This window comes from Canis lupus, chromosome 8, assembly GCF_011100685.1.
Source record: "Canis lupus familiaris isolate Mischka breed German Shepherd chromosome 8, alternate assembly UU_Cfam_GSD_1.0, whole genome shotgun sequence".
In the NCBI taxonomy this organism is placed as follows: Eukaryota; Metazoa; Chordata; class Mammalia; order Carnivora; family Canidae; genus Canis; species Canis lupus.
In genome coordinates this window covers 43,089,802-43,100,721 of record NC_049229.1, presented here as the reverse complement: position 1 = coordinate 43,100,721, position 10,920 = coordinate 43,089,802, and positions in this window count along the sequence as shown.

Genomic DNA, 10,920 nt, shown 5'->3' with positions numbered 1-10,920 from the left:
AAGATATTGCAATTTTTAAAAGTTTTTTTTTTATTGGTGTTCAATTTACCAACATACAGAATAACCCCCAGTACCCATCACCCAATCACTCCCACCCCCCGCCCTCCTCCCCTTCCACCACCCCTAGTTCGTTTCCCAGAGTTAGCAGTCTTTACGTTCTGTCTCCCTTTCTGATATTTCCCACACATTTCTTCTCCCTTCCCTTATGTTCCCTTTCACTATTATTTATATTCCCCACATGAATGAGAACATATAATGTTTGTCCTTCTCCGATTGACTTACTTCACTCAGCAGTTTTTTTTTTTTTTTTTTTTAATTTTAAATAATCTCTATACCCAGTGTGGGGCTTGAATTCATGACCCTGAAATCAAGAGTCACATGCTTTTCTGACTGAGCCATGTAGGTGCCCAGATATTGTGACTTATTATTTTTTTTAAATTTTATTTATTTGAGAAAGTAAGAGAGAGAGAGAGAAAGCACAAGTGGGGTGTGGGGGGAGAAGCAGAAGCGGAGGGAGAAGCAGACTCCCCACTGAGCAGGGAACTTGATGTGGGACTCAATCCTGGGACCTTGAGATCATGACCTGAACCAAAGGCAGACATTAGCCATCTGAGCCAGCTATCATGTGCCCCTAATCTTGTGACTTATAACAAGAAATATTTGGTCTTTGTGCCCATTTCTGGGGGCAAATCTCCTAAAACCCTTGGAATTTCCTATGTGATAAGAAGAACCCTCTTAACACCTGAGTTTATGTTAATAAGGTGACTTTTGGAAAGCATTGGTGGCACTGGTTGCAGGAGAGCTAAGTATGTAATGGAAGGGTTAGAACATTCAGTCCCATCTCCCTGACCTTCAAGGAGAGGAGAGGGATGGGAGGTTGGATCAATTACAGTGGGCAATGATTTCATCTGTCATGCCTGTGTAATGAATCCTCTATAAACACCCAAAAAAAGGATGGGCTTTGGGAAGCTTCTGGGTTGGTGAACATGTGGAGAACCTAGGAGAGTGGCACCCTGTCCCCATAGGCATCTCTTCCATCTGGCTGTTCTGAATAATATCCTTTTATAATAAACCAGTCTTCTCATAAGTAAAGCATTTCTTTGAATTTTGTGAGCCACTCTGGTAAATTAATCGAACCCATGGAGGGGGCTGTGGGAACCTGGGGTCTATAGCCAGTCAGTCCAAAGTGGAGGTGACATCCTAGACTTGTGATTAGCATCTGAAATCTTGCAGATAGGGGTACTTAACCAGTGGGGCTCAATGCTGGCACCGGGTAGACAGTGATGGAATGGAGTTCAGTTATTGGACACCCTGTTGGTGACATCACCTTGGTGATGTCAAAAACCCGCATAGCAGATCTCCATCCACTATTCCCTTCCCTGCTTTATTATTTTTTTCTTAATACTATCATACTATTTTCATCATTTATCTTATTATCAGTCTCCCATATTGGAATGTCACCTCCACAGGGCAGGGATTTTTGTCCATTTTGGTCACTGCTATACCCTGTGTGCCTAGAACATTGTGTGGCACATACTGGGTACTCAATAAATAATGATGGATGAATGAATGTATGTTCCCAGTCATTCTGTAAAGTAGACAGAATCAAGGTGATTCTCCTCTCTCTCTTTTTAAGATTGATTGATTTGAGAGAGAGAGTGTGTGTGTGCGCGCACAGGTGAGGGCAAGGGGTGTGTGGTGGTGCAGAGGAAGAATTTCAAGCAGACTCCTTGTTGAGCATGGAGCCTGAAGTGGGGCTCCAACCCATGACCTGTGGGATCATGACCTGATCCAAAATCAAGAGTCAGATACTTAACCAACTGAGCCACCAAGGCACCCTGGTGATATTTCTTCTCTTATAGATAAGGGTATTGAAACTTTTTTTAGACTAAAAAAAATTTTTTTAAAGTAGACTACCCTCAACGTGGGACTCTGAGAGCAAGAGTAGTACACTCTATGGAGTGAGCCAGCTGGGCACCCCAAAATTATAAAAAAAAATTTTTAATTGAAGTACAGTTTACATATAACATTATATTAGTTTAAGGTATATGACATAGGGACTCAACAATTATAAACATTACAATATACTCACCACAATAAGTGTAGCTAGCATCTGTCATCACACATATTCCCTATCCTGTGATTTATTTATTTTATAACTGAGAGTGTGGACCTCTTCCTCCCCTTCACCTATTTTGCCTATCCCTCCCCCAGGATATTGAAACTTGAGAGAAGGATCCTGTCGGCAAAAATATTAAAAAGAACTCAAAAAAAAAAAAAAAAAAAGAAAGAAAAGAAAAAGAAAAGAAACCTTTAATTGTTGAGTGCTAATTAGAACACAGCAGAGGGGAACTTAACGCATTACAGTGTGTTCCCACCAAGTGAAGGTTAAATGGTGCCCTGATGCAGTGGTTCAAATAGAGAAAGTAGTAGGAGAACTGAGTCATCGGCTGGCACATGGTAATGCAGGCGTCCTGAACGCGAGGAACCACCTGCTCTATCACAGTCAGAACTTCAGTCACGCTGGGAGTAGCAGTTTCATTTCGACAAATAGCAACAGTCACATTTAAATTAAGGTAGCTAATTTGAGTCTTACTGGTTTTATAGTTTCTTTTAGACAGGAATTTGTAAGCTTGTTTTGACTTTAATCTTAAATCTAAAACCTTAAGAAGTTTGTATCTAGTTTTATGTTTGTAAGCATTTGAGCAACATTAAAACAAAAATTAACTTTGTGAGAATTTGTATCCTTTATAGAGGAACTTCCTTATATTCAATATTGAGAAGCACTGTTTCAGAAGACTCAAACCCTCTTGTCATTCATTGGTGGTAGAGAGAAGCAGCCTGAGAAGGATGTTTTTAAGCCAGGCTCAAGGCCTTTTTCTTTTTTTTTTTTTAAGATTTTATTTATTTATTCATGAGAGACACAAAATGAGAGAGAGGCAGAGACGCAGGCAGAGGGAGAAGCAGGCTCTGTGCAGGGAACCTGACATGGGACTCGATCCCGGGTCACCAGGGTTACGCTCTGGGCCGAAGGCAGGTGCTAAACCGCTGAACCACCCAGGCGTCCCATGGGCTCAAGGCTTAATGACCATCGAGCCCTCTTACTGTGCAGCTGAATAAAACGAGGCCCAGGGAGCACAGGTCCCCTGGCCCCAAGAGTCTTTGATATTACCCTGCTGCCCAGATAAGGACATCTGTCCTCCAGAAGATGATGATAGATAGATAGATAGATAGATAGATAGATAGATAGATAGATAGATGATAGATAGATAGATTTTTTTTTTTTGGTATAGTTTTATTTATTGAAATCATCTCTGCACCTGACATGGGCCTTGAACTCACAACTCTGAGATCAAGAATGTCACGCTCCTCTGACTGAGCCAGGCAGGTGGGTCTCCCCTGCACTCCCCACCCAAGATATTCTATCACTTTTAGAAAGTGCCCTGGGCTGGCCCTTAGGGTTGAGCTTCCAAAGACCAGTGGGACCCAGCTGCTAAGAGGGGGAAGCTGAGGTTAATTAGGCTTCCCTACAACTCACGCCCCCCAGCCTGGAGTCTGCCTGCCAGCTCCTAAAATGGGGCAGGGGAGTGTATTACTCAACAGGAATTTCCCAGCCATGATGTGGGTGTTTTGTTCTGGTATTTGCTGGGAACTAGAGCTAGCTGGGGGAGAGCTCACACCCCTCCTTGGAGGATTCAGGTTGGGCAGCTATCAGACAGGACTATCTCTTGCACAGAGCTGACCTCAGGATAACTCTCTGAGCTGGGCTTTCTGAGGGCCCTGCTTGGATCTGACCCCTGGAATTTGTGGTAGAGATATATGCAAAAAGATGAAAAAGAGGGCACCAGAGTGGCCGGATGTTCCATCACCTGACATCCAAGACCAGAGACCTGGGCAGAGCTTGGAAACCAAAACCACTCTCTGCCTGCTGCAGGCCAGTCCTTGACTGGAGACCCTGCAAGAGGCAAACTGCCTGTCCCTCCTCCCCTGAGCAGCCTGTGGTGGGAGGGACAGGAACTAGCCTTGAGGCAAACAACCTTTCTCTGGTGGTGAAGACTGGGGCCTGGGAGGACTGGGAGCTGCTGGCTAAAGCCTGTGAGCAAGATGGTCAGGTCAAGTCAGTGTCTCCAGCACTGGCTTCTTGGGTGGTCAAAGACCTAAACAATACTTGCATGGACTACGTCAAAGGACTGGCCTTCCAGGGCCTCCCACAGCTTGATGAGGGAAACTGAGGCACAGAGATGGAATCTGCCTAATGACATTTTTTATTTAGTAAAGGTTGAACTGGACCTCCCAAGGTTGACTGGACCACCCAGTCTAGTGTTCTAGACTGCGTGGGGGGAAGGAAGAGGGATGAGAGCACACAGGGATAGTAGGAAATAAAACGTGGACAAAGGAACACAAGAAAGCAGAGTATGTTATCTCAGTCATAAATGGTGTCCATGATGCCCTCTTTCAGGGGAAAGAGTGTTTATGAATGAGATTGCTTTTGGGACTGGCAACAAAACTAAGGTCTCTGACCAACTGAGCTAGAAACCCAAGAAACCGTGGTGAATCTCCCTCTCTCCTACTAGCCTTCTACAAATACTACTGCTCCCCTAGCTCTCTTAGGAAGGGCCGATAAGGAGCCTCTCCCCATCAGGGTGTAAGGGTAGAGATTTCAGGACACGATGAAGGAAATCCCTGAGATCTCTGGGCTGGGAGGTCCATGGTACTTTTAGTTTCCACAGTCTTGCAGATCCTATTCTTTCTGTTTCCCCACAGGGACTCACATGGCCAATGACACATAGTAGGGTAAGAAGAAGGAATTTCTGTGCATCTAAGAGGCCCACTGCATGCAAGCACTGGTCTGGTACCCTCCATTCTTTCTATCACCTCCTGTGGCATCCGATTCACTACTATTCTCTTAGTCTGTTGCTGTCAGCAAGTATCTGTTAGATGATGAATACTAGGAGAGGAAGGCCATTGTTTGCTCCCAGTGAGGCCAGAAGTTTTGGGGGAATAGGGCTCTTCTGTGTGTCCCAGCATTCTGCTTGGCACAGAGTGGGGGACCCAGTAAGTGCTCCCAGAGCTCACAGACATGAGAATTCCTTCCTCTTTCCAAGGAAACCAGGTCATCTGCTCTAGAGTCAGGTTCTTTTGATAGAAAGCACCTATGGCTTTCTGGGTGATTCATCACCAACTGGATTGGTGCAGAAACAACTGCCCACAGAGCTGGTGATGGACTAGGCTAGTCTCATAGTCTCCGAGCTTGCTGCTGGTGAGTCAGGAAATCTCCAGGGAGAGGCCCGATTGGGGCCTGAAGAAACATCACTGTTGTCTTCCCTGCCTTGACTTGAGCAAACTTCTGGAGCCTCAGGTCCTGCCCACTGGCCTGTAGCATGGCAAGAACTCTGCCCAGTCTTGATTCCTTTGTTGTTGCACCCGAAGAAATGCAAAGGATGAATGGAAAAAGGGCAATGGAGGCTGAGCCTCTGGAAAGACAGGAGTCAGGACTGCTTCCCAGATGAATCCTCCCATTTTCTTTCATGATCTTACTCCATTTTTGGCTGCCCACATGACACCAGGTATTTTGTTTTGTTTTGTTTTTGAAGAGCTGTTTTCTCTCAAACTTTTAGTTGAAAAGTCATATGAAATGGACATGCTGGATCCCTGGGTGGCTCAGTAGTTTAGTGCTGCCTTCAGCCCAGGGCCTGATCCTGGAGACCTGGGATCCAGTCCCACGTCAGGCTCCCTGCATGGAGCCTGCTTCTCCCTCTGCCTGTGTCTCTGCCTCTCTCTCTCTCTCTCTCTCTGTGTGTGTGTCTCATGAATAAATAAATAAAATCTTGGGATCCCTGGGTGGCGCAGCAGTTTGGCGCCTGCCTTTGGCCTAGGGCGCGATCCTGGAGACCCAGGATCGATTCCCACGTCGGGCTCCTGGTGCATGGAGCCTGCTTCTCTCTGCCTGTATCTCTGCCTCTCTTTCTCTCTCTGTGACTATCATAAATAAATAAAAATTTATTTAAAAAAAAAATCTTAAAAAAAAAAAAGAAATGGACATGCTCCAGCTTCCTTCCAAAACAAACCCCCCAAAAACCCAGCTCCCATTGGGGGCCACACAGCCTCCCCAAACAATCATTCATGGAATATTTATTAAGCATCTACTGTCTATTGTAAGAGGGACATGACCAGTCATGCATCTTTATCCAGTAAGGTGTTGGGCATAGAGCATTCCTTGCTAAATATTGAATGAATTAAATTTGGGGAAATTGGGCAGCCCCGGTGGCGCAGCGGTTTAGCACTGCCTGCAGCCCAGGGCGTGATCCTGGAGACCGAGGATCGAGTCCCATGTCAGGCTCTCTGCCTGGAGCCTGCTTCTCCCTCTCCCTGTGTCTCTGCCTCTGTGTGTGTGTGTGTCTCTATGAATAAATAAATAAATAAATAAATAAATAAATAAATAAATAAATCTTTAAAAAAATGGGGGGAAATTGATGTAATATGCATGCCATTGTCCCTTAACTCAAGCAGCTAATACTTTTTTTTTTTTTTAAGTAGCCTCCACACCCGTGGATGTGGAGCCCAACACAGGGCTTGAACTCATGACCCTGAGATCAAGACCTGGGGTGAAATCAAGACTTGGATGCTTAACTGCCTGAACCACCCAAGTGCCTCTCAAGCGGTTAACACATTAAGAATCGATTGTTATTGGGATGCCTGGGTGGCTCAGTGGTTGAGCATCTGCCTTGGGCTCAGGGTGTGCATCAGACTCCCTACAAGGAGCCCGCTACACCCTCCGTGTCTCTACTTCTCTCTCTGTGTCTCTCGTGAATAAGTAAATAAAATATTAAAAAAAAATGAATGAATGAATTGCTATTAAAACAAATGGCAGGGGATCCCTGGGTGGCTCAGTGGTTTGGTACCTGCCTTGGCCCAGGGCGTGATCCTGGAGTCTTAGGATCGAATCACACATCGGGCCCCCTGCATGGAGCCTGCTTCTCCCTCTGCCTGTGTCTCTGCCTCTCTCTCTCTCTCCCTCTCTCATAAATAATAAAATCTTAAAAAAACAAACAAACAAACAAATGGCAGCAGGAATGGTAGTCTTTTTATTCAAAAGGTTGATAAGCCTATGGTAAGATTAAACCCACAAAAAGAGACCACTCCTCACCTACTGTAATGGCTGAAATTAAAAAAAAAAAACAAAACTTTTTTTATAATACCTGGTGGTAGGGGGATATTGAGCAACTGGATTTCTCACACCCTGCTGCTGCAGAGTCAATTGTTAGAGCCAATTTGAAAAAATATTTGGCAATATCTACTTAAATGAAACATAGACCCACCCTATGACACAATAGTTCCATTCCTAGGTATATACCCAAGGGAAAGGAATGCATATGTTCACCAAAATGCACATAATAATGTTCATGGCAGGGGTGCCTGGGTGGTGCTCAGTTAAGCATCTGACTCCTGATCTCAACTCAGGTCTTGATCTCAGGGTTGTGAGTTGAAGCCCCATGTTGGGCTCCATGTTGGGTGTGGAGCCTACTTAAAAACAAACAAACAAACAACAACAACAACAACAAAAAACTGTTCATGGCAGTTTTGTTCATAGTTAGCTCCAAACTGGAAACAAGGCAAGTGCCCATCACTAAGAGAGTGGATAAATTACTAAGGATATGCTTATACAATGAAATACTATATATACAGCAAAAACAGAAAACTAAAAGCAAATTACTGATAAAAATCACAACATAAACAAATCTCATAGATATTACATTGAGTGAAAAATCCAGAAATCAAAGTGTACATCCTGTATGGTTCCATTTTTATGAAATTCCAAAACAAGAACAGTTATTAGCAGTAGGAAGTCAGAATAATGGGTTCCTATGTGGACTGGGGGCACAGACTGGGAGGGGGCATGAATCTGAGGTGCTGAATTTTTTTTTTTAAGATTTTATTTATTTATTCATGGGAGTTACACAGAAAGGCAGAGACACAGGCAGGGAGGGGGCATGAATCTGAGGTGCTGAATTTTTTTTTTTTTAAGATTTTATTTATTTATTCATGGGAGTTACACAGAAAGGCAGAGACACAGGCAGAGAGAAAAGCAGGCTCCTCACAGGGAGCCCAATGTGGGACTCAATCCTGGGACTGGGATCACACCCTGAGCCAAAGGCAGATGCTCAACTGCTGAGCCACCCAAGCATCCCTGAAAATGTTTTCCCTTGACCTGGGTAGTAGTTTCATGGGTATAAACCCAGGAAAAATTTCATGGAGCTATATGCTGAAGATTAGCACCCTGGGGGAATGTGTTTTAGTGTATGTTATACCCCAAATTAAAAAAAAGATTTTATCTTTTTAAGGACCCTCAACACCCAACATCAGGCTCAAACTCACAACCCCGAGATCAAGAGTCACATGCTCCACTAACTGAGCCAGCCAGGTGCTCCTGTATGTTAGACCCCAATGGAAAACAAAGAATGGACATTATACACATGCATATATCTTAGTATCCCTAAAAAATTAACATGTTGAGTAATTCTGTTCTCTCTATAGAAGGTGGTGTTATATGGGACCATGATCACCAGTGTTGGCCCCTAGTGAGTCCTGGATGAAAAGACTGGTCAATTCATCACCTTCAGTCCATTCTTCAGGGCCTCCTCCCTGTTGAGAAGACCAAGATCATCAGTTGTTGCTTCAACCTACTCCCTTACCCTCTTCCCAATCACTATGGACACCCATGCCCATCTTGGGAACACTTCCCCCCATCTTAGAGCATCTGGGCCTTTCTTTCTTTTTTTTTTTTTTTTCATGATAGTCACAGAGAGAGAGAGAGGCAGAGACACAGGCAGAGGGAGAAGCAGACTCCATGCACCGGGAGCCCGACGTGGGATTCGATCCCGGGTCTCCAGGATCGCGCCCCGGGCCAAAGGCAGGCGCCAAACCACTGCGCCACCCAGGGATCCCTGGGCCTTTCTTTTTTTAAAATTTATTTTTTAAGATTTTATTTTTAGGGGATCCCTGGGTGGCGCAGCGGTTTGGCGCCTGCCTTTGGCCCAGGGCGCAATCCTGGGGACCCGGGATCGAATCCCACATCGGGCTCCCGGTGCATGGAGCCTGCTTCTCCCTCTGCCTGTGTCTCTGCCTCTCTCTCTCTCTCTCTGTGACTATCATGAATAAATAAATAAAATCTTTAAAAAAAAAAAAAAAAGATTTTATTTTTAGGGGGATCCCTGGGTGGCTCAGTGGTTTAGCACCTGCCTTCGGCCCAGGGCATGATCCTGGAGTTCTGGGATCAAGTCCCATGTCAGGCTCCCTGCATGGAACCTGCTTCTCCCTCTGCCTGTGTCTCTGCCTCTCTCTCTCTCTGTCTGTCATGAATGACTAAATAAAATCTTAAAAAAAAAAAGAAAAAAAAGATTTTATTTTTAAATAATCTGTCCACCCAATGTAGGGCTTGAACTCACAACCCCAAGCTCAAGAGTCACATGCTCTACTGACTGAGCCAGCCAGGTACCACCCCCCCACTCCCCACTTCCTCTCTTTATTGGCTATCCTTTAGCCTGTGTCCTTGACCTACATGGTCCTGTCTCCTCAAGAACTGTGCCATCTCTCACCTTTCTCTTGTGTGCATTTTCAGTTCTTTCCTCTCAACTGAATCCTTCTCAGACTACAAACAGCTCAAGTTTCTCCTATTCAAAAAACAAACAAACAAACAAACAAAAGCACCTCTTTTGGATCCCCTCTAGGAATGCCATATATATGTGTGTGTGTGTGTGTGTGTGTGTGTATGTATATTTATTTTTCCCCTTCTATATTCACTGTTGTCCTTTATTCACTGCCTAGTGTCTCTTAAATTCACAGCTTTGGCCACACTACTAAAATTCCACAAGCAAAGGACACCAGTGAATTTTCAATGATCACACGGAAAGAAGACTGTTAGGCCTTATTTTTCTGATATATCTGAGGCTGATGATTCCCCTCATTGTGAAACTTTGTACCTTTGACTTTCACAGCACCATGTGGTTCAGGCTCTCTGTGTTCTTGCTGACCCCTTTCTGTCTCCTTCAGGTCAGGGGATCTTGTTCTTTATGCTCCCTTCTAAATGCTGCTTCCACCCTTGGTCCCCTTTCCAGCCCCACCTAGGCGTTCTTTTTTTTTTTTTTTTTTTTTTGAGAGTTTATTTATTCATTTGACACAGAGAGAGCATGTGCAGGGGGAGTGGCAGGCAGAGGGAGAGGCAGACTCCCCACCTAGCAGAGAGCCTGAGCGGCATGACCCCAGCGGAAGGCAGATGCTTAACCAACTGACCCCCCTAGGGGCTCCCCCCCACCCCCTTAGGCATTCTTCATGCATGGTCTCATGGTTGTCAATACCATCTGTCTACCACTGACTCTTGGATCTGTTTCCCCTGAGTTCAGGGCCATGTGATTGCTGGATAACTGAGTCTGAAAATTTCTCAGAGCACTTCAAGTTCAAGGAGTTCAAACTCAATCCAGAGTTCCACTCCCGTATCTGAAATTCTGTATCTCAATTGGTTCTACTGCCACCATTCACCAGATCATCCAAACTGGAAACCAATAATGAAGGCAGGGGTTCTCAACCCTAGGACTGTGGATATTTGGGGCTGGATCATTCTTTGTTGTGAGGAGACTGTCCTGTTTGTCCCACTCATTGTAGATGTTCAGCAGCAGGACTGGCCTCTATCCACTGTGTGTCAATAGTAACCCACCAGCTGTGACAACTAAGAAATGTCTCTAGACATTGCCAGATACCTGGGAGGGAGGGTGTCAAACTGTCCCAGGGTTTTTTTTTTTTTTTTTTTTTTTTTAACTGTCTCAGGGTTAAGAAACACTGGTCCAATGCATGGGTCTAGGAGTCACAAATCCATGTGTAACCTTGCATGAGTTAGCTACCTCCCTGAGGCTTGGCTGGTTTTCT